This window comes from Hippoglossus stenolepis, chromosome 1 (genome assembly GCF_022539355.2).
Source record: "Hippoglossus stenolepis isolate QCI-W04-F060 chromosome 1, HSTE1.2, whole genome shotgun sequence".
NCBI classification, from domain to species: domain Eukaryota; kingdom Metazoa; phylum Chordata; class Actinopteri; order Pleuronectiformes; family Pleuronectidae; genus Hippoglossus; species Hippoglossus stenolepis.
Genome location: NC_061483.1, coordinates 15,793,354 through 15,819,194, shown reverse-complemented (window position 1 = coordinate 15,819,194; position 25,841 = coordinate 15,793,354). Strand labels below are relative to the sequence as shown.

At 40.0% G+C, this 25,841-nt stretch overlaps 1 protein-coding gene across 4 annotated transcripts in view; it reads right to left on the bottom strand.

The window, feature by feature from the left end:
* The window catches only part of furina (furin (paired basic amino acid cleaving enzyme) a), an 82,779-nt gene that overhangs the window by 47,374 nt on the left and 9,564 nt on the right, over positions 1 to 25,841 (bottom strand). The window lies entirely within an intron of this gene.

Here is a 25,841-nt window from a genome sequence, read left to right as displayed (position 1 = left end):
TTGCTATTCACCCATTCTCACACACATTCATTGGACGAAGCGGTAAATGCTCATCTAAATCATAACCATCCAGTTTTCAGAGCTGGTAACATTTATCCTGTGCCAAATGTTTAATATTTATTCAAGAGCAAATTTCATTAACAGAGCCAGAGAGTCCATTTTATTTATTGTTTTGGTTGTCTGTGGTTGATGTTTTATTTATTTTATTGGTATTGTACAATAAAATATATAAAACTGAATCAATATTCTAAACAAATCAAACAAAGCCCTAGATAAGAAATTACCAATGCAACTGTCAAGAAAAGGTATACTTGTTTATTATTGCGGTGCCAAAAGGAGCAGTGAAAAATGTTGGGTGCACCTAAATTAGTTTAGTTATTTACAATCTGCAAATATTTCTGAAAAGTTCTCACTGTTTCATTGTTAGAGGTGGGGAAATCTTGGAACCCATTCGCTATTGTCTTCCCATCTAGACAGTCTTCTATTCCTGACGAATGTTTCTCCTCACAAAACACAGTGAAAAGCTATAAATGCGTTTCTGCCTCTTTTGCTCTCCATGTGGTCCGTTAACCTGCAGGCAACCAAAGCCAGCTCAAACCTGATTGGTCAAACTCGAAACGGCGCCAGAAGGCTTCTTCTTGATGGCCGGTGAAAGTGCGCCTATGATTTCAGGGAAATGTTTGTTGATTTAATGTTGAAAGCCACCCCACTGTGATGTAATGCTGGAAAAACCCCATTACCTTTTCACTATTAACTCAGATTAAATGACTGCTTCTATTCATGACTAGGGTTGCAAAGGGGCGGAAAATTTCCGGGAAATTTCGGGAAACTTTCCATGGGAAGTTAAGCTCGGGAATTTTGGAAATGCTGACACTTTTTGCAAATGTTAGCTTATAACAGGTAACGTAAATGTAGTTGAAAACAAGACTAGGCAAGCCTTTTCATGACTATTACAGCTATTCATGACACAACCTCTGAGATTACACAGTAATAAGTAAAAAAAAAAAATCAACTAGAGATGCCTTTTTTTTAAACCAACTCTAATACACCAGGCTTCTAGCACTAAAATCTTGTCCATCGCCTACAGAATCTGGATATTCACATGCAGAATCTGTTTGTAGAGACCCGGGGTAGGTTGATTGGCAAAAATATCAGTTTCCTTCAAATGTAACAGGGATCAGAAGGGTGACATTTTGATAAGATTGATCATTACTCAGCATTTTATAGCTAACTGAGGGTAACGTTGCACAAAAGCCATGAATATCTCCACTGGGGATTATTAACTATCATGCAATCATCATATCTCGCTCATCAGACAATATAAGAGACATTCTGAACTTCTACAGTTTTCCTTCCTTTACACAATGATTTCACAAACATCATTTATAAAAAAAAAGGGAACAAATTTTGTCCTTTATTCGACAAAATAGAGAAGTGTGAACTTTTAAGCCTCGTCTTTTTCATCTGGGCATCAACAGATGACAGAATCTTGTGCTATGTGATTCTCAGATGAGTAACTTGCCCACTTCTGCAGCCTTGCCATCAGTCAAATGTTTCCAATATCCACAACATTGTGGCCGCCCAGTGGAACAACCTCAGTCACAAAGCCTGATGCCTTAAGCCTTTATGAAGATGAAAAGCCCTTCACTTCTACTTCTCCCTCTTATTGCACTTGACAGGGCTCTTGTCTTGTTTTTGTTTGCGTAACGTCTGCGTTTTCACTTTTTCCATTAGTAGGGAAACCTTGACCAGTTTGAAACTTGTAAACATCATTGTCCTGGAAACACTGAGGCCTTTTCCACAACAGGAACTTGATGACCCATAACTCAATGTGCTGCTTTTGTCGCTCAACACATTGTGAGCAAGTTCCTGACACATTTCAGGTGGTGGTGGTGATACTAAATCTCACTTCTTCAAGGTGCTCTGTGGAGAAAGAAATGTAAAACACCTACATTTATAACTCAGGTTACGCATTCATTAAAGCACTGTGAGGAAGTCACTTTTAAAATATGGGCAATATTATGAGATATTTCTTGCATCCTGGGGAAAAAACTCAGGTTCAAGTTATTGGAAGCGTTTGGAAACTGTTACCAAGTTCCCATAGTGGAAACAGCATTTCTGCAGGTTTTAACAAATTAAATTTAAGATTGTGAGACCATAATTAATCAAATTGAATACCCATGTCCAGTACGACAAATATGAAGGAATATCAGAGTCCCAGAATTGATTACACTTACCCATGATTGACGATAGGTATTAATTAGCCTTGTAAAAGAAGATATATAACAGAAGTAGCGTTAACATTGAGACCTAAATGTATATAAGACCTTGTATGTCTAAACATATGTTAAACTTTTTAAGACTGCAGATACCCTGCAAATAAGAGAAGCAGAAATACTGGTTCCCTGCAGCCGACCTCGACGTTATGGAGTAAAAGAGCCTGTAAAACGTTTAATGTCATGGCAGAACCGCTACAGGGGTGTTAGCTCACAGACCGATGCTGTCCTCAGACGACCGACCCTTCACAGCTAGGCCTTTATGATGACGTTGGGGTAAAATCCAGCCAAGATAGTACACATACACAGTTAGATAGGCCTTATAAACACCAAGTTGTATAGAGTTCATACACACAGTCAAAATCAATTATAGAAAAGTCAGTTCATTTCAAAGTAGACCCGCAATCACTCACTGGGCTCTATTCAAACAGTTCCAGAAAGACAACACAGTCAGTGACCTGACAAGCTAAATCATAGATATGCTGTCATGTCCATGGACGTTTCCCCTTCAGCTTTCTTCTCCACATCAGTGTTTGACAAAAAAAAGAAAAAATTGTATCGACGTGGTAGAAAGAAAAAAATTACCCCCCTGGCCTATGAACACTGTGGCTCCACCACCAGGTCTGAACTGGCTGACTGTGCTATATGTGAACTTTAATCTAAGGATGGAGTCAGACGCCAACTAAAATAGGTAGTCCATCTTGAGCAGAGCTACAACCCAGCAGGTGCTGCACTAAAAGGGTTATTGACCCAAGTTGCCGTGGCCTCCGTCTAAGAAATATATATATTTGAAAATAACCTCTCAGATAAGAGATTTGGTCTGTTAGACAAGAGACAAAAGGAGAAAAATTCAGGCTCTTTAGCATTTCCAAATAAACCTGTTTACTCTTTATTAAATTAAAGTGACTTGAGTCATGCGTTGCTCTTGTTGGGTCAGATTTGCAAAAGAGTTATAAGGTTCAGTAACTTTGTTTTAACACAGCAAAAGTTAAGTTTTGTTAATGGTACAATCCACTTGTTGAATAATGGGCTTTTATAATATATTGAAGCTGTGGTCCTAAATCATTTCAAATATCATTTACAGACCAAGACAGTCATTAATTTGGACCCCCATGCGTCATTCAATACAGTTGACAGCACATCCCCTCAGAGGAAAATATTCTTCCACTGTCATATACAATTTGGTTGAGGTCCAATTAGGCAGATGACTTTATTAAAGACAAGTCTGGTTTTTAACTGGTTGCTGATCAGGCTTTTACAATGGATTTGCTGTATTCATATTAATCATGTTTCTTCTGAAAAAGAATCAAATGAAGAGCACAGAATTTGGGATGCAGACTCTTCCTCTAGTGCTTCTTGAATCTGAATACAGCTGCTGAAGAACATGACAGATGTCTTCACTAGTGACACAAAGGATGAAAGCAACTCATCCACAGTAGCTGGTTCAGTGAATGTATTTTCTTAAACCAGGTCACAATACACTATATACACATTTCTGCTACAGCCCACCTTTCTCTGAACTATCTTATTATCTAATTCTTAATGCAGTGGTATTACTCTCCTATTGTTCATTACTCTTCCAGTAACATTTTAATTGTCATTAATATTTTAAAAAGTTGAATCTTCATCCTGTGAACATCTCCCAGTTTGCTGCAGTGAACGTTGAGAAACACTTTAAAACTTTTTTTAAATGGTCACAATTGGCTCAGTAAAATGCGATAACTTGTGCTTTTGCATTCAGAGACTGTGCAGCAGCAATCAGGGGGGTGGAGCCGATGTATTGAGGTCGCGCTGATACACGCTCGACCAATCAAGGGGTCAGTTTCAGCTGTCAATCATGACATTTTACCCAAAGCATCAAAGAAATAAACACATGTCACATCAATGGGATGAGAACTACCCAAAACGACCGTAAACCATCTTTGAAAAAATTATTTAACCTATATTTTGACCTTTTAGTTTGGTTCATGTCCCATTCACTAACATGGCTCAGGTGGGATTTATGAAGTATACTGTAGCCAGCCACCAGGTGGCAAGCAAGACACTTTGGCTTTACGCTTGGGGAGCAGTCATGTCGTGTGTTTTAATAAACAGTTGATGGCATAGATATGTACCATGCTAAACATTTTTCTCTATGATTGAAAAGTGTTCATTTCTACAATGTAAAAAAAAATAGTCATTAGATTTTTATGTAGCACTACAGTGTACATTCTTAGCAAATGCTTCCTATTATTGTGCACTTAACAGTATGAGCACTTACAGTACAACACATCTCACTCTTCAAACAATCCAAAGAGCCCTAACCATACTTGTGCAATGATTTGCTGTGGCCTACTTAGCAAGAGATTGTCACATCTTTAAGTTTATTTTTTGTCAGATCTGTTGAGATTTTCAGATTTCTTTCATGAAATAAAAAATATATAATTCTTTATGTAAGGAGTTTCAAAGACCATCCATAATTAATGTGAGTAAAACTGAAAGGAGCTGGTCTAATTGTCATAGAACGTCCAACATGATGATTCTCTAAATCAAACTTGTCTGGTAAAACTCTTAGAGCTGGAAGAAACAACTTTTCACTTTTCATAATCAGTCTGCTGGAAATCAAAGGTCGCCCCATTATAATCATATTAACAGTCGAAAAGATAATTTCTCCACATACGTCGTCAACTCTCACGCAGATGCTTTAATGAGCTCATCCTCATTAGTGGAGGAATTCGACTGCATCCATTGCTTGGTACTTAGTGTCGGTCTGTGTCTGTGTCTCTGTGTGACATTGGAAAGGGAAAGAGGGGAAGCATGATTTTTAATCACGAGGGAGGCAGCTCTATCACAGGGAGTGCAAACAGTATGATTGCTTCTGACACCCGGAAGGAATAAGAAATTTGATCTCACTCTTAAGTCTCTATTGAACCTTACAGTATAACTGACCAACACATGGTTTAAAGGGGGGAAATCTAGTAGTGGGAAGGCATTTTAAACTCCTCTGTTCATGTTTTTTAATCTTTCCTACATTTCTTTTGACGTATTCCTGTTGATGAAGTGTATTAACTTATTACTACACACCTCTTCTGACAAACCATGGATTTGAGATTATCGTGATTCCACTTACTTAGTTAGCTAAATTTAGCACAAAGACGGGACACAGGGAAACCGCCGGCCACCTAGCTCCACCTCTGAAGTTCACTATTCAAAAAGTTTATCTTTACACATCAAGTGAAATGTTGTGGTCTTACATGGTTCTATGTGCCAGAATATTTCTTTAAGGTTTTAGAGTGCATCCATTTTCAATGTCATAGCATTCAAAACACATGCATATGCTTTCACTTTCCCACTCTGAACCTGTATGTGTACATTAAAGGAACAGTAGATGAATCAGTTTTTAGTGACTGATGATGTTTAAATGAAAAAAGAAACACCTTGAAAGTATGGAGCATCACATATTTATGTGATAGGATAGTGTATCCAAGGACTTTGTGCTCTACGTAGGGCGAAGTAAAGATTGACTGTGATGGGACACAAGATTTACCATTTCAGCTCAGGTACTTTGCTTCTGAGACCCTTGGTAGGAGAACTGGAAAGAACACTGCTAGATAGGAAGCTAGGACAGTGCACTGTCCTGGGGTTTGACAGAATCAATGTGACTTGACGAATAAGCAAACAGTGAGATTAAAACTATAGCAATTAAGTAAATAATTAAGCTGAATTTTTCTGTCTCATCATCTAAGTTTTTCTTTCTTATTGAAATAATTGTTCGTTTAAGACATGTCAAGCAGAGTGAATGGCTATTCAGGTCAGTTTTAGGAGGTATATAGAGGTAATGTCCTTGACATGAGTTTGACAGCTGTATCTGAAGGGGTTGCTATAAAATTAACAGGGCATTACAACTGGCAAAGAAGCACTTGGGCTGTAAATGCTGAGTGTACAAGGGCAAAAGTAACTGTGGAAGTCTTCACTTCAAATATCACATCTCATTAATAACCTGTTGCGTTTTCCCATCTTCTCTCTCACACACATAAATTAAAGACATCGCAAAGGGTGATTGCTTGTGGGACAGAAGCTAATAAGATTTAAGTCATGCCGTCTAATTTTATCTCCCCTCTTTACTCTTGGAGCAGAGATAGGGCACTGCTCTTTGACAAAAATACCAAACAGGTTCTTCCGACCCAAATGAAAGAACACTGGGGCCATTTCAGGAAGCTGAACTCTTTTCTGGCAACTTTCTCTCTTAAGTATTTCCATCACTGTCATCTTCCTCCACAGAGGACTGGCCACTTTTGTCTCTGCACCCTACACAGGTACCCAACCCCTGGCCACTTTCCTTTAATGGACTGTCAGGAGGGTTTTCCAAAAGGTGCACAGCAGCACTGTTTAGAAATGTTAGGAGGGTTTTTTCTTCTATAATCAAATGCTATTTTCATTTGACAATAAGTTGGGTTGAAGGGAAAATAAAGATCTATTTGGTGATATATAAAGTTTTACACTTGCTGCACATATTGAATTTCCAACATCTTTCTCACATTATTACTGATTTGGTCATTCTAGCGTGTACTGCCGCCCACCACACACATGAATATGAGCTCTCATTCTACTGCTGCCAATGCCCGGGGCTACGCACATTACAGCGTGTGATCCTGTCCGCTCAACAAAAAGCCTCCAAATTATTGTACTCCTCCTCACTGGACTGTAGGTAAAGTGGGGTGAAAGAAAGACGGATCACAAAAGAAGATCCAAACGCACAGATTGAAGAGGAGGAGTCCTCCGAGACCGTTTGTTACTGTTGTTTCCATGGAGATCAGTTACAGCTCAGTTCTGACGGTGTGGTATATTGTCCGAGGGCGAGGAGGGTAGGAGATGGTGACAAATGCTAACAACTTTACAGTCTGTTTTACTGCCTGTGTTTCTAAGCCATTCAAAATAAAGTGTGTGATGAGCAGGAGAATATCCGTAGGAATTTAAAGAAAATCTTATTTCCTGCTTTTTTACAGTGGCATTTTACTCAAGCATGACACCAACCACAAATGGCTGAGAGATTTGGTATGGTATGCACTGCGCGAGTCAATTTGGTGATGATGGAAAAAGTGAGAATGTAATTCTGTCTGAATGAGAGACTGTCTCAGTCATTACTTATCTGTACCGCCTTTGTCTTGGTTGAGGAAAAAACGACAAGCTGTGAATTTGGATAAAATCCCCTCACTGCTTCCTCTACAGACTTACTGGTGAATTTGATACAATAATAGGTACCTGGTTCATTAAAGGCCACTACACAGACACACACTTTCTCGTCATGCTCGAATGGGGTTAAACATCAATTTCACAGATAAACCTGCAGCAAAAGGTGAGAAATTGATGTTGCCAAAAATTGATCCTGTGACTGCTCACTCATACTCAGTGCTAAAATATGCCAAAGAGAAAAGGTTTTGAAATGAATATAATCTTCTATAATACTACTTCTTAATAACTAGCTTGTCTTAATAACTGCTTGTAGGACAAATTTCAATGCAAGTTGACAATTATGATTTTCTATTATTGAAGGTTTTCTACACAATGTCACAGTCACAGAGACGGATAATTAGCAGTGCATAAATGTACATTTGAGGCAGACCCATTTTCCAGCTACCTTGCAGAGATTACATTCTTTAAGCGCTGCATCAAAGAACAGCATCACAACTTTGAACAGTGCCAGGAAACAGACACGGATCATTTCTGAAAGCACTTTTGATATTTATCTTTTGAAAGAAACCAGAGGACATCCTGTAAGTAAAGGATCATTTCCTTGTATAGCTCAGTCATCATTTAAGTAGGTATTACAGGCCCAGCGAGTTACACCCAGGGCTTAAGAAGCAACACAATGGCCGACTAGATGTAAGGAATTTGTAGAATCTCTTTTCAGACAATTACCAAGGAAAGTTATGCGAGTATGTAATTATGATAATTAAAACTGGTTGACTGATTTATGTTTTGCCAAATGCACTCAACAGCTCATATTACATTTACAGTGGTCACGCATGCACTGCTTTGTTGGATGCAATAGACCTGTTCGACTAGTGTCATCGATGGACCAACAAACACAGCAATGTGCAATCAAGTGCAGCAATCAAAAAACCCATAACACCCTCTCACATCAGGCTTTTGTCTGCAAATGGGAATGGATATAATCCGCAATCACTCCCAGGACAAATGACTAATGACCACTAATTTGGCACGACAGTGAGGTGGGACAGTGTCTTGGTTTTCGGTGCATTTGTGACATCGAGCATTACGCACCGGGGGGAACTGAAACTCATCTGCTGGCAATAGTACAGAAGCCAATCTCCTTTTTAGTGGATTTACCACTGATTTTGGTGTAAAAGACTATGAGCTAATAAACTTGGATGTAAATGTGGGACTTCAACATTACAATACAACAACTTTGTAAATATTTTATTGGTAAAGAAAATCTAGTCAATTCATCTGTAAGACCTCAAAGATGCATTTTGGCAAATGACACAGAATGTAAAAAACATGTTTTGTGTCTTTATAAGCAACATTGAGTATACGAGCAAAATGGATGCACTAGTGAGACAGATGAGTTAATAAAACATCAGGGGCTGTTTGTCCTTGCAGCTTGAATCAAGGCTGAGTAGAGCAGGTAATGCCCCGAGAATAATGAGCATACGTTAATCAAAGTGTTACTCTGATTTACAGTGAAGCCGAGTGAAAAATAAATCTGTCAACAGCAATTTAGTAAAGTTGAAATTTGTTGAAAGCAGTGAGTCTATTTTTGAATAATTGGATTGAGCCTCCAATTGGTTTGTTTTACCCTCTCACTTTCTATAATCCATTGAAAACAAATCAACATAGAAGTCTCCGGCGCACTGGGTCCAGCTGCAGCCGCCACGGATGTCAGAAAACTTTGCTCCTCCGTATCTGAAATTGATGTGTTCATTTTGGTGGGTGAATGTCGATCAGCACAATTATTCATAATTTCCATTCCCTGGGCGGTATGAACAAATGAGCTCTTCCAACCAAATAATTCAGCAATCGGGGAAGATATGTTGAACGCAGTTACAACAGAGAATTATTCATAGCAGACAGCAGCGCAGAGAAAAACAGCTCGGGTCTCATCTACATTATGAGAATGAAAAGCAGTCACAGCCTTGTCAAGGAACATTAAACTCAAGTAACATGGCTGCCTTCATTTCAGCACCATCAAATAAAGCTGTGCTGGGTCTGGCATAAAAATAATATCGTTCAGACCCTCGTTCCAACGAGCGGGGAGTGTAGGGACATTATGCAGCGTATTGTCTTGCATATTATGTGATCCTGGCACAGAAAAAATAAATCACCATCAAGTCCCACATCAATGCAGTTTAAGTAACATGACATGAGTGGAGAGAGATGTGTGTGCAAGATGAATTACCACAAGCAATTATGTGCTCAATATCCATCTCTCTCAACTGACTAACTTCAACGTCAGATCATGACAAGTCCTCTGAAAATTCAAGCTAAACATGCATCTCTGATCTGGACTATTTTCATAGCATTTGTTGTTCAGTATTTCAGTCCAACCGTCTTTGGGGCTTGTTGTTTTGGAGGGATTGCATTTCTCATAAAAGTGAGGGCAGATAATGAATGTTTACAGCTTAGGAGAGGCTGTGGGCTTGACCTACAATGGTCAGTTAAAATTTACAGATGTTCACTTTCTCAGCTGTTTCATTGCTGTGAAAGATCTCATTTTGGGCCGTTACATACAGCTTGTGTCACGGTGCGTCGTGCCCTCCATCGCCGTTCTCGACGGGCATTGAAAACTCGGGGAAATTTTTCCATCCATCCCTTGACTTATTTTGCTCAGTAACCACAGTCTGGCTGGTGGAAATGTCAAGCAAACATTGAAGGACAAAAAGAAGTCACAAAAACAAAGTGAGAAAAGTCTTTGAGGTGATTGGCACAGTGGTAAAGGTGGTCATTAAAAAGCAGGGCATGGCAGAAACTGTATATCTGGATGAGTCCTCACTGAAACAGGATGTTCTCCACGTCATTGGAGTACACAGACAGACACAGAGCCATTCTCTGTCCAAACCTCCTCCTCAATCTCCTTCACAGCAGGAGAGAGTGAAAACAATAGAGCTGCACATAAACACAATAGCTGAGTGCTACTCCTATTGAGCTTATAGTGCCATCACTTCATCCTCTGGATATGTTGCTCTTCTCAGAGGGAGGTTTGATTGTCACAGCATCGACATACGATCCAAACAGCGGAATAAAACTCTAGCAACAATCTCAAAAATGTTACTCCTGACTGCTTGATGCTATTTGTTACAGTGAATGAAGGGACGTAAACAACGTGAAATCGAACTATCTTGCATTTGACCTTCATCACAAAGTAAATAAGCAAATGTAAACTCAATCACTGAGGGGGGATTTAAATTAGAGCACAATAGGGCCTGGTCATGTACATGTATCTAGCATTACACCTCATCTCAAGACGATGTGGGTGTGCACAAACTGTGCTGGATGGACAGCTCTCTCACTCTGATGCGTTACTGCACCTGATGGAGTGAGAACATTTCCACCCTCTTTATTGCTGTCAGCTAATACAGTTTGGTGGTATCTTCTTAAAGGTTAAGTGTGTAGAATTTAGTGCCATCTAGTGGTGAAGTTGCATGTTGCAGCTGAATACCCCCCCTTCAAAACAAGAGAACCTGTGATACTCTTCAGTTGTCATAAAAACGCAAAAGGTGTTTAGTTTGTCCAGTCTGGGCTACTGTACACAACATGGTGGCCTCTGTAAAGAGGACCCGCTTTCGATATAAATATAAAGGGCTAATTCTAGGGTAAAGAAAACAACAATTTGTACAATTGCCATAAATCTTACACACTGGACCTTTAAATCCAAGCATAGCTCCAGCCAAGGTATAATTAGCCAAATAAAATATCCAAATAACATGTAATCACATACTTATGTTAACCCAAGGCTTTTAAGGGCTAAACAAGTCTGTAATCTCTGTGGTGTTTCACTTTGTGATATCAAAGCTGGCAGAGAACAAGACAATATTTTTTTCTCTCGACAACCTCAATTTGTATTTGAACATATGGCATCGGGTGTGAAGCTCATTAGCCAAACCTAGTTAAGTCCATTACTTTGTCCTTTTCATGTGCCCCATGTCTGGATAAGTATGCGTGTGCCCTGTGGTGCCATTTCAGGTCACACTAGAGAGGAAAATTCCTCTCTCTTAAAGAGTCCGACCCAGTCTCTGTCCAGCCGACTGCCACAACTGCTGGATTCAGCTTACTTGTAGCCCAAAACCACACCGCTGCTGGGACAATGACAGGAAGGCCGACCGCAACAATTTCCTCGAGACTGAAAACACTTGCAACACCAAATCCTACAATGTCTTCAGTTCTGTGCTCAACATGTTATTCATGTGATTACACAGATTCACTCGGCTTTAAAACCACATTTGTTTCACTTCCTCTCAGCTTATAGGGAGGTGTTGATAATATAATGCATTTTCATTAGCTGTTTTTGCATGACTGAACTGGAATGACTAAAGTAACCGAAAGGCACACGTTAGGTCATGGTTCCATATAATTTCTCTCTCTCAGCATGTAATTGCAACTGTGCAAATCACAATGCATGTTTCCTGCAACCTTGTAGCACCAGTCTCTGAGATTAATGTACATTGGGACAACAAGGAAAATGTCCCAAAATAGAAAAATGACCCAACCTGATACCAAAAAAGGATCATAAAAGGTTCCAGGCTGCATTTTGTGTGTGTGTGTGTGAGAGGGGGAGACAGAAAGAGGGGAGAGACAAAGATTCTTTCATAAACAGCTAGTATTATAGGTCTGCTAAGCAGTGGGAGGCGGACTGTTTTCTGTGGATTAAACACTAAACCCACTTGTTGGGAAAGCTCCCTCAGAGCTGAACCCAGCACAGGAATCACCCATTTCAAATGCACCATAATTGCAGTTCTCCTGGTTTACTTAGTGTATTAAAAAGACGAGGAATGGCGGGAGTTAGATTCTCAGGGAAACCTGGGAGCTGAAGTACCTCCGCAGTGCCACAGCAGAGTGCGACTGAGCGCTGAAAGTTGTCTGGCCTGCTGCCCTGGGAATGAGAGCGAGTCACTGAGGCTCACCAACTATAGCCACCACAGTATCCTGTCCAAAACATTGGTAACATTCTCTCAGCTGAAGCACCCTCCACAGGAACGGATCAAAACACATTGACATTGCTCGCAAAGCAACATCATGTGGCAGGAACCTGGACATTGTGGGGTTGTGAGAGCTCATTTCAACACCGGCTCTTACACATATGTACAATCTGATATATGGACTGTGTTCACGTTATAACACATAGCAATAAAACAATGGGGACACACCTCTAAATGAATGTGAGGAGGTTCTCCACATGAACATGTTGAACAGGAAGGCCGTGCATAACTCAGTGAAATGAAACGCTGCTGGAACAACAGGCATTAAGTGGAACTTGATCACTCAACTTCATCTCACAAATTAGGCCTGGGAAATAATTCAATATTACCATTTATCACCAAAAATAAGCCTTCACTTCAACAAAGCTCTTTTTCCACTTAATCAGTGAGTATTGTCCATGGTAAATTGAATAAAAGAAAAAATTAACTTTCAGTTTAATGGTGAAATAATCAGTTTTGTCTGATATAATGCAACACAGTTCATTGTGTTAAATGCAAATTTGATGTTTTTGGGAAATAGAACAATTCGGCACCTAATCGGTTTAAAAATCCAAATTACCTAATTGAGAATATTTGCATTTGCATATTACAGCATCTTTCGTATGAAGAATTACTGGTTTAATTGGTTTTAGATCATTGTAGCTGAATATCTTTGGGTTCGGGGCTGTTTATCAGTCAGAACATGGGATCTGAAGACAACATGGTGATCAGCATTGGTGGACCATTTTATAAAATGATCGAAAAAATTATCAACAGTTGGATAGTGAAAAAACGAAATCAATAGTTGCAGCCTTAGAGGTGATGTATCCCAGTATAAATTATATTCAATCATATCATGTAACCTACAGCAAACAAAACAAGAAAGACTGAGTGCACAGTGTTCCTCCCAGCAGTCACAAACAAGTTATGCATTATTACTGTATGACTCCCACTCCAACAGCATCGTGGCAGCAAACTCACTTAAAAAGAACGACTATACAAAAGCCACCCAATTCAGTCAGCACGACTTAAGTCAGCAAAATCATCACCCACAATAAAGGAGATGAGCTCGCTCCTCAATAGGAAGCATCAAGGGATTCAATTCCACAAACACCTAAAGAGGTGGGGGATGTTGGGGGAACTGTAATTCATTGATGCATAGCTTACATCAGCAATAAAATATGCATGGACATTCGTCTTGAGCCCACACACACACACATGCAACTGATACTGTAAACAGATGTTATAAATTCCACTTCCGTTTAAACATGGGTAGATGACCTAGAAAGAAATGCTGTTTAAGAGCTTGTGTCACTCGACTGTCAAGCTCAAACTAGACAACCTTTAAGGACTTCCATGAAAAGTCACACAGAGAGACCTTGACAGGGCTGTCACATCAATAAAACAGATATTGTGACATACTGAAAGAACAAACACTTTTTAAAACGATGCCAGGAAAATAACTAAACTGTTATCTCTGGTGCATTTAGGAACCATTTTTGCCAAGTTGGCAGGTTACCACAACATTACTGGAAACATTCAGGCACAAATAAGCACCTACTCCGAGTGCAGTGCTGCAGGGAGGGAACAGCCTGCACAGTGCATGATTGGAAGCACTGAACAGCTCTGGAAATTAAATTCAAAAAAGGTGCAACAAAATGCAAGAAAGGGAGACAGAGGGGTTTATTTGTCGCCTTGACATTATCAGCCACTTCGAAGACATGGTAGCCCTGAGAGCTCGGAAAAGCAGAGCAATAGAAAACATCTTCAATTCAAGAACACTTTCATTAGAAAGTATTTTTTAGACATTGGCATTTAATCTTAGTTATGCCCAGGCCAAACTGGATGCGCAATTGTCGAGGGTGTGTCACAGAAAGTCTTGCTTGCAGCCACACACCGCCGCTCTGCTGTGAGAGTCTGGGTCTTGCCTAATTTGTCCACGTGTCACAGTTCACAGGAAAATAGACTGTGATCTTTCACCGCAGTTCCAATGTCTTCCTGTCACTTAAATCACAAACATAAATATTTGCAAAACTTCCTGTCTCCGTTTCAAGGTAAAAGTACTCTAGCGTTTCTGTTGACTGAATCCATTCATTTGTTTTAACAAGGTTTTGTTTCTCATCATTGTAGGACCAGAAGATGAACAGCTTCATACTGTAGTGCCCTGGCATTCAGTTGAGTACATGGGCCTTCTTTAATTCAAGGAAATACAGCACACCTCACATAGCAGCTCCACAGCAGGTGGAACAACAGACATGCGCAAGACGCAGTAGATCAGTGACGCAGTATAGCTTAGCACAGTCACATTACAAGCAACAGTGACACGTAACAGGCTTACAAGTCAAAACCTTTAAAAATCTGTCGAACGTCTGGAATTAATTCTAACTTTGTCCCCCCCGACAAGTGTCACATCTACAAACGAATTACCTGAAAACTGTAGTAACAGACAAGTCATCTTCAAATTGCTCAATTTAAATGACGTTATGATGTTGAAGCCCCCCCTCCCCGCAAGCCTCGAATATTTGTGGGCAATTCACACTGAAGCCTCAAAAACGATATTTTGGGGTGGCCCTAATGGAAAGGGTACATTTATCACACAGTTTTGCACAATCTCAAATTTGATCCTCGTGGTGACAAACAGAAACCTGTTTTTCCTCCACTCACTGTCCTGGATAGTTCAACTATGTGAGTGAGGGTGTCACCTGATCTGCAATCTGCATGAAGCATCTCTGCTACAATGCAGCACAACCAAACACCTCAAGACTGCAGATCTGTTACAACTTAGCAGGACTCCTGTTACAAAGAAAAAAAGAATCACCTGCAGCCGCCATTAAAAAAATAAAAATAAAAGCTCCACATAAATGCTGCATTCCTCCCACAGTGCTGCCTCCATTAGGCCAGTTACAGGCTTTTAAATGTTCACCTCATTGTTTTCATTGTAAAAGGCTTATCAGATCCAAGCGCCTGCCCTTTTCAAAAACTGCACAACAAACAACCACCTCCCAGGTCGGCTTGTGTGTGGGTGTCTGTGAGTGTACAGAGGCTGGGTCGTACAGACCTGGTGGGACAGGAGCACTCTGTCCTACATGCTCCGTGACACGACACACAAGCCAAAACAAACTGCTTCAGATTGAAGACCACAGTGTTGAACAATATGGCTCGCTCCAGCTGCCAGCAACTTAACAATTTAATTTTCTCTGCTCAGCCACTGAAGATAACAGAGGAATATACGCAAGAGCTTAAGGGCTTCATACTAAACTTTATCATTTAATGACAAACCACGAAGAACATCAGCATTTCTCATTTTTTTTAAACCTACATAAATTTGATGTAAATTAATTTAGCAAGGACTCTAGTTTTGAGCAATAATAATAAAACTGGAGGTTGTTGCCCAGTACAACCAGAGTCTTATCTCGTGGCCACTGGAGCAGACGGGTAAGTGCATTGTTTAACAGCCCCATTAATTGTCTTCACTCCATAATGTGGTGTAGTCATTTCTTCACTCAGATTAATAGTGTTAGTGCACGGATCAAATTTGTTACCCTGCGTTTAAAACCTTGCTTCCTTATCATTTCTTTAGCATACACTGTGACATCCTAATCAAGGACATAAAAAACCAACAGCCTTCACCTCTGATCAAACCATTAACACTTCATGCTGGAATTCAGTTTAACACACAGGCAAAATGCCAAAATGCAACAAGAACCAGGGATATTCACTTGGTAGAAATCTCTACACCACCAGAACGCTGCTTTAAATAGCTTTTAATGTGAAAATATTGCTGGCATACTTCAGCACACTTCAAGTGATTTTGAATTCGATGGCTTTGATTAAATTCAAGTATTATGATAAATCTTATTTAGTCCCAAAAAGGTATTGTAGTCTGCAAAGACAGTAGGTGGTTAAAGAATTGTATTGGATTTAAAGAATCCAATACAATTCATAAAACAAATTGATCTTTTACTCTTTTGATCAATCAATTGATATTTCTTAAAAAAACAAAAGATTAAAAATAGCCATTAAAACTGTTTTGTACCAACAGTACTGTACTTGTATTTTCGTCCGACAATAATAAAGCAGCCAGAGGCAAAAAAAAAAACTACACACCCTTTCATTTTTTACATTTCATTGTTCCAGCTGAACGCGTTTGGCACTTCGACTTTACCAAGACATCTCTCAGCAGAGAAAACCTCACCTGCATGTTTTTACAGCATTGAATACATTTAACTTTACCAAGTAGGGGGTTGTTTAAAGTGTAGACTTGATTTCAAATGTTGCTTTTCATTAGAAAAATGAAGCGTTCCAACAGGACTAAAAGTTATTTTCCATTTCAGTCCCAACATTCTTTACATACCTCCACCTTCTAAGTGTGTGTTTGTGTGCGCGCGTGTACGTACATGTGCACATACTCATACTTAAAAGTTAAAGAGGTGCCTGTCCATGTATTTGCATGTCCCCTCAGCACATCTGGCTCTGGTTACAGCCCCTGTGACCTGTGTGTGGTTCGGCTCCATCCCAGCCCCCATCGCTCCCCTTTGCTGGAGCAGAGTAATGACTGTGCTGCTGGGCCTTTGCTGCTGCAGTTCCCAGGACCCCTGACAACATGGGTGTTCATTCCTTTGCTCTAGGCTGGAGATGGCCTCCTGCTGACCAATTTGTTTTTTTTCCCCCTTCACAATAAGTGAAGCCAGTGGCTTCGTCCAGACATTTATGTCATCCTCGGATTGTCTCCAGATACACCAATTCCTATGCTGTTTTTGTCTTTTTAGGATGTTGCCTTCTACAACACTTGTTCTAATAGTAACCAATGGCTGCCGTCAGCACGGAGGCATACAAACATTATTGGTTTGACTTGATGCAGATTGATGGTAAATAATTAAAGATTAATTAACACGAATAGCACATACAGGGCTACAAAGTGTTATCCGTGGTAAAGCTATGATGAACTGACAAACTGAGCAGTGAGAACAGATCTCTATGTGAAAGGCGTTTCAGATAGTAGCATCTGATTGTCTTGCCCTAACTTTTAGGGGCAAAACAGTGGCCCTGGTATTATGCGGACACCCTTAAGCTTGCAAGTTCACATCTGGCGTAAGGAAGTGTCTCCACATGCGTCTCCAGTGACCACTTGTGATTAGATCTCCCTTTCTCGCTCTATATGCAAATTAACACATTCATCATTTGTATTTGCAAAGATCAAATGATGTTGTTTTAAGCCCATCTGACAATACAGATGGGTTTGTTGTCAATGTGCATGTGTCAGAGGGAGAGGGAGAGAGACACAGCCTCCATGCAGCTGTAATAAATACGATTTTAGTCATTTGAAAGAAAAGAAATGGAAAATCAATACGTGGCAGTCTGCCTCTTAATGCTGCAGTCGTGATGTTTTGCACAAACACGTTGTTGAATTAGTATCAATATAAGAATCATAAGACTTACAAAGTCTGCTGTCAGAGAACTCTGCTGTATACCCACAGGACGGGGCAGAGATCCCTCAGTTCATTAGATATGACAGACGGTTCAGGCATGATCAAAATCAGGTGGTATAAAAAGAACAGGGTCAAAGGAGGATGAAACAAACTGATGGCAGGTCTCTTGTTGCTCAGCTTGCTTTGTAGCTGTAGGGAGTGTGTGTAGGCGTGTGTCTATTTAGTTCCTCTACGACTGTGATGCTGTCTGATAAAATCAACATACAAGTAAGTTTAAGACATTGGCTGTGCTGTCATTTGTAAAAAGATAACTCTGAGATGTGCGGTTAGTTGAATGAGCCACATAAGGGGGGCAGATGGATATCTCAACCTTGCAGGGCAATAACAGTGACTCTTCTCCAGAAAGTAGCGAGGTTTGTTGGAAAAAATGTTAGATTTGTGGCCAACTGCTTTTTTCGGAAAACACTCAGGGATCTGAAAAGTCTGGCGACAGAGGAGCCACGTTGGCAACATTTCCTGTAAATCTCCTCTGTTGATGTAATAGAAACTGTTCCCGACAATTAATTTTGAGAGAACAGCAGCCAATGAGGAAACTCATTCTGTCGGCCAACCAAATCACTCTCTCATTCATAGCTTTGGCCCTGGAGACAAACAACCATTATGATCACAGTGTCATCTTTTTTATTTTCTCCAACTATTTACAAAGTCTTCCTATAAATTATATTACAATGATTCAAGGAAAGGGGAACACAACGTGTACCATAGGTTTTCTGACAGATGAATCACTTTCCTCCTGATGTTTAGCTGCCATGTTCATAATCTACAAAATAACAGAAAGATCAATTTATGTTGAAAAAAAATAAATAATTCCAAGGATGTGTAGTTAAGCAATTCATGTACTTACATTTCATATGATCACCAAAGTGATTCCAACATACTGTGTCAGGTACGTTGCTTTATGGGGTTAATGGTTTAGGGTTTGATTTGGGCTACATTGGCTCCAAAGTCCTTCCTCTCAACACTGAACTCTCCAGCAATCCAAACAGGATAAGTCGATCTCTGCAGTTTATTAACTTTCAAAGAGGAGCATCTGCACTGAGATGAAGTGGGATCTGGTCTGCTTAGTGAGAGAGGCCAGAGGCTGGAATAAAGGGAGGCTCTTTCTCCCATTGACAACAACATGAGACCCCAAAGGCAGTGGGACCAGACTGCAGAGATGCACCAAGCTGCTGCTGATAAACCATCCTGAGATGAAAAACAATATGATACTCTCTGGATGAAAGGGCTGGCCTCGTAATGGGCCCATACCAAAGAGGGGCCCGAATCCAACAGTTCTCACTGAACTGTGTTTGCAGTGTTATCATTACTGCACTTCAAAGCAGCACCATCTCCAAGGGACATGCTACACTGACTGTATAGGGCTGTGCGCTCCGTTTGGAGCCATCAGCTCTCATTGGCTAAAGTAGGCCAGAGCTACGGCACACAGAGTGGTGTGTTAAAGATTAATGAAGATCTTGCACAAGTAAACCAGCTTACAAAACATGCTTACACATAATAAAATATTTAGAGGTGGCAATCTATAAAGCTGGTGTGTTTGACTCGAGGACCCAGGAAAGGCCCTGTGGGTATAGTAAGTTAGTAACACATACTGATGAATGGAAAGAGTAATGCTGGTTTCCATCCAAGTGTGTATGGTGTGGTCTGCATATAATAAATGATTAGAAATGCAAAAGGGACAGCACAGGATCGCAAAAATGTTTTTAGACCCTCTTGGGCTGTTTTTTTTATTAAATTAGGGAAGTGTTTGATGTATAGCAATAAAAAGACATTCGTCATACGCATAAAGATTTAGTGTTGTTTGTGCTAAAGGCTGACTTTAAATGATCTGTCCACCACATTTTAAATGGCCTGTGCTTCCCTAGTTTATGACCGTTTTGTGTTTACATTGGAATATCGTAAAACACATCTTTGTTTTGACCTTCAGTGCAGAAAATACTGCAAATAAAAGCCAACATAAATGAGCAATAACTTCCTCAATATCATTTATTTCCTATAAGGAAAAGTTCTCCATTTTCCATATTTTTGACATTTCAAAAGTTTATTTCACAATTTCGAGGGTGTTTAGTCTCATTTCTGCCATATGACACTTTGGTGGCCATACAGCACAAAACAAAAAAAACAGGAAGCGCCTGTGTGGGACTGCACAAATCATGCAGAGGTGCAGCTTCTCTTCTAAGAAATCATCTTCTATCCTGTCAGATGATTTCTTAGCAAATGTCTTCAACACCCCCGATTTCCCCCACGGTTAATTGTTTGAGTTCACCAGAGTCCAATTATGGACTTCATACCTGCATCCACGCATAGTACGTTGTTTAAGTCACCGTGGTTGTACTGTGCAATGAAGCTTCAACCAAGAGATGGGTCAAGAATAAGTTTGCTCTACATGCAAACCCCACTATTAAACTAAAACACAATACGTTCAGTGTTGACAATACAAAAAAAAAAATGCTCCTGTCCATGTTTGACTGAGTACAAAGTGTGACTGAATAATAACCAGGGTATGCACTGTGGAACTCGATAGAGATCTGTCCAAAGTTGTACTGCCTGCAGAAGCCATGAGAAGGGAATGGTGAATTTCCCTGCTTGATTAACATAAAAACAAATTACTGAGAGGGTTCCTACTGAAAATGTCATGTGTAAATATAGTCTAAAAGGCACCAAGTCACATGCAAATGAGGTCATATAATCTGAGAGAAAGACATGAATATAAAACAGAAAAACTTAACTAAATTTGATGTAGGCTGTAAAAAGTTAAAGGGAAAACCAACCAAATGTGGAAGGAAGAGATTAGAAATTCAGCCCTCCACCATATCTTTCGAACTAATAAGAAAATTGTGAAGTAGATTAAAGTGAACTTCTTACAGAGGCGGCCTCTAAGTGCAATGCTGTGTCATGAGTTACTGATAGGAGAGTGTCATTTCACGTATTTCATCAGAACTATAGATAATATCCATCTCTCGTGCTCCTCCTTTAATCTTGTGCTGAACAGAATATTAATCATCTTCATAAAAAGTTCCAACCTCTTCTGAAAAGAGAAAGAAATCTGCACATTATGTAGCAGAAATAGGCCAAGATGGTGCCATGCAGTACAGTGAGGGCACAGTACTGCAAGCACAATCCTCCCTTACATGCAAAGCCCTGCGGTGGACCTGGAGAAAAAGCTCTGAAGGAATCTAGTGAGAACAGACGAGTCGTGTGAACACAGCCGTTTTTATCCACCACCGGTGACAGAAACCCCTGTTCAGAAGAAGGGAAGTGACACATTTCTGAGAAACATTTTTACTTGGAAGTGAGCACAGAAACCGTTGTTTATTTATTTTTCACATTTCTTTCATCTGCCTCTGGTCAAGTTTCTTTTTTTTTTTTTTTCACGAATGAACACCAGTTATCTGCTTCATAGTCGGGGAGGAGGAAGCAGGAAACTAATTATTCTTGCACAACTCTTACACAACATTTCCTCACAACACTCGTTTCTCTGCGGTTGACTTCACGCTTGTTGTGTAATTACCTCCACCAAACCTTGTTTGTCTGTTAATTAGTAGCATTTTACAACAACAACTATTGGATGATGGCAGGATGCAGTATGGGTCAGAACCAATTTTGGTGCAGATCCGGATATTCATTTTCATTGATGTCCCTGGGAATAGTGGATGGATGTAGATGAAAAAAAAAATAAGCATGAGAAACTTGGTGCTGCTTGATTGAATTTAAGGTGGCATTGTGCTCTATTCAGTGTGCTATTCTAGTTATACAAGTATGATGCTGCAGCTTCACCTCTCTGTTATGAATGTAATATGCAAAGGCTGTCTTTAAACAAGATTAATGTAGGTAATACAAAGGCGGTAGATCCAGAATGTAGTCATGCAACATTGCAAAGAGCAAGGGAATTATTGAGACAAAGCCGCATTGTCAGTAAGGGAACGTTCAAAAGCTGGACACAAGATGGAGGAGATGGTGAACGCCTCAGGCCACAGAGCGAAAGAGGCAATGTTTCAAAACACCCGAGTGACCTGAAAATATTAAAGAATCCGATCTACAACGGTTCTTTTACTTTAACCAGCAGTCAAACTAAAACGGGTGCTTATGTTACAACAGTGACCACAGTTGATGCATTTTTCAATCATGTTCGGATCCCTTAGACAATGTAATATATAGATCAAATAGCCTAACTTGTGTTAGCAATTCCTCTAATCCCATCCCACTTTTTATCAAACACAGGTGTAATAAAGGTGCAACTAAACAGGACTTAGTACAAATTCTTAAGTTCCCCTTTGTAGAAAATGTAACCTGCAGCGCAAGTCTGATGATGTGGGCAAGAAAAGGTCTTTAAAATGTAAAATAACCACCCGGAGATGCAAGTTGGCAGTTAATACCCATTTACCGCTGAGTGACTCAGCCGTTTCCTAATTTTATTACTTTAACTTAGTTTTAATTATTCCCCTCTTTTTTTTCCTAAAACGGCCCCATTATCCTGAAGTGGAGTCAAAGTGAGAGGTGTAATCCATTTTCATATCACATGGTCACAGCAACCTTTTACTTTTAAAACCGATGGTCCACTTCATTTCAGGCACATTAATATTCCTATATGTGGCATCATCTATCGTATCTCAGTTCAAATGAAGGGAAGAAGAGATAAAGGGGGGGTGGACATTTAAAGCCATTGGTTGCTCTCGGTGCATCAGTGGTTTCCTTGACTTACCGCTGTCAAACAATGTTCCAGTTGTGCAGTTTAAGGAGTCACTATACATCACATTTAAGATAATTTCATCAAAAAAAATGAGGATGTATTGGATAGGTGCCATATTTACAACGATGAGTGCAATGTTTTTAGATTTGTTTCAAATAGCAAATGGCTGCATTTGTAAAGCGCTTTCAGCCAAAGCACTTTACGGTTTTATTCTAATGGATGCAAGCTATAATGCGGTGTGACCAGTCCGACCAGCTGGAGCTACAGTACTTCTGGTTCTATGGAGGAACAAGGAGGAGCTAGGAATCAGACTGCCAACCCTCTGATTAGTAATTAGGGATTAGATGACCTGCTTTACCTCCTGAGTCACCACTGCCCCATTGAATTAAACCAAGATCAATTGTCAGCATTATCTTTATCAACCGAGATTCAAGCTGCCTGCTGTGGGGAGACAACCCAGACCTGTGTGGCTTCGATCAGACAGTGGTGCTAAGCACTGAGCTCTCATGTTGTTGCTATTAAACCTAGTGTTTACAAAATATGTGGACAGAGTCACCTTCATGACAACACGCTTAGTGTGTCATGATGTGGGAACATAAAAATCCGACATGTTTATTGTGGAGGTTGTATGGATGCCATAGTGTGAGTGGAGGGGGAATAAAAACAACCATCACCGCCGCCATAAACCGTGCCCAGCTGCAGCCTCTGATCCTCCCCTCCAGCTCTCCTGCCTAACTCAAACACCTGCACACAGTCAGACACAGAGCTGCCCGCACAGCCTCATAGCGCACGCACACCGGGCCCAGCCACGCATCGCTCAACCCGTGGGTAGAAAACATTTGTTTCCTCCCATCTCTAAAGTAATGCCTCAATTTAATCAGTGAACAGAGATGTTTTGCAGCCGTGGCAGCGCAGAACACGGGAGCCTCTTTAGTTTAGTCGTCACTAGTGGTTATAGCTCACCTTTTCAAAGTTAATGAACTGAGAGAATTCATCAATAACACGCTGATGGCTGAACAGATGTGACTGTTCCATATCATTTGCATTATGGTTTGTCATGGCGTTGTCAGGAAGTCTCCTGAGGCCGGTGTCTATACAGCAGTCAAGTTAAACTGGGGCTGCAACTAAACATTACTCATCAGTTGATTATTTTAGCTTTTAAATCACTTGATCTATAAAATGTCTGAAAAAAAAGTAAAGCCCACCACTGAAAAAAAAAAAAGGGCTTGTGATAGCATCTTCTAATGTCTTGCTCTGTTTACAGTCAAAAATGTGTCCTTGGTACTTTATCCATTGTAGGAAAGCACAAAACTTTTACGTTTGAGTGGGAAGAATGTGAAAAGTTTGGCATCTTTTCCGACATCAATTATCAAAATTGCTGCCATTTCTTTTTCTGTCGATTGACAAACTGATTAATTGACTAAACGTTGCAACTCGAAACTTAATCCACGTTATCCTGTGGTAAAAAAAATGCAAGGGCAGCACAACCGGCTGAATTTTGATGATTATTTATGTGATGATGCACTTTATAAATCTTTTATTTCAACACTCCAGGAGCCTCCTGAAGTGGAGGAATAACTCGCACATGCACGCTGCGGTTCTCCTCTTTGGCAATGAAAAGGTGCCTGCCTCGTAAATTTCTGCTTGATATTTCAAACTGACTTTTTCATTTGGTGTTAGCAGCCTAACATGCACGGGAGGATAAACAGTAGGTGACGAGAAAATATCAAGTAGTACAAAATGGTTGCCATGGTTAGTTTGCACTGAATGCATACTGGGTCACATTTTTTTTTGCATTGCTGTGGGTTGTAGCTTTTTTTCTGACCCACCTTCTCTCTGACACAAAAATGTACAGCACATCAGAGATCTGTCTCATGAGGTTAGTTTAATAAGAAGGATAACTGGTTGGAGTAAATACCTAGAACATCTGTTTTCACTCAAGTCCATGTTTCATATTTGAGAGAGCTAAAGGCTAAAAGCTGACTTTATTGGGCTTTGTTAGAAAGGCCCCTTCCCTGTCGGTTTTTTTTAACTTCTTCATAGAGGTTGGGTCAAACCTAGCCCGTCAATCTCACTCTGGTCAGACATAATAGACCAATTTCTCTCCCTAAAAATATCATAACATGGTTTTAAGCAAGTTGCTGAGATGAGCCAAACCACACAGCTCCTCAGTTGTGTAAGTACATGGGTGTAATTGTCTGGATTACCCTGTCGTTCACGGCAAATACATAGTTAAAGGATTTAAGTGTGTAGGATTACTCATTAGTCTGCATGCTGTGATTCAGAGCACAAATAACATTCCTGGTCATGACCAGCACAACCAAACCGAACACTGCTCCCTGGAAAGGTGGTGAGACAGGGGTCTTAAAAGGAGCTGCTAGTTCTCGGTTAAGGTTTTGGTGTTTCAATTTGCTAAATAAAATAAAATGCTGATGTGTAGTTAGCATGACAACTATCATCAGATACCTATGTATATACTTTCCTGATATACCACATTAAGTGCTGTGACAGGCTTTCTGTAATTGGGTTGCTGAATGTCACTGGGGGAAAATAACATGGTACGTAGAAGAGTTGATCTTATAAACCTGCACAAAATCCTCATCTGTAAGGTTTTCCCATCTAGTGAGAGACTCTAAAAACTAATAAGATATTTAAATACTTTGCAACTTCTTCATTTATAGAGTTTGAATGGATATATCAAAATCGATTAGAATTTATTTAGTTTTCTTATTCCCTTATTGTTAGGAAGACACTTTGGTAACTGTTTGGTAACACAAGACAGACTTGGCTTTTGACTTGATGATAAAGATAAAGAATAAATTGGCCATTTAGTTTCCACTGGGCTCCAACAGGAAGTCATAAAATAAAGAATTCGTCACTGAAGCACACAGGGAATATTTATTGTTATTCATTAAATCACCCACATCTACCATGCTTGAAAAAGTATGGGCATAATAATATCTAAAAATTAAAAGCTTTCTCAAAATGGCAGATGTAGTTGCGGTAACTATTTTTTGACTTCATCAGTTCAGTTGATGTGGATTTAAAGTAGGTTTGGGTCAGTTTAAGTTGACTGACAATTGAGCATCACGACTAATCACAGCATGTTGGACATGTTAAAGTCTGAGGAAGCAGCTGTTGTCCTGCAGGAGACCATAATCATAGTGTTTAAGGTTCTTCATTTTTGATCCAGTCAGTGTCAGTTTGATTAAGA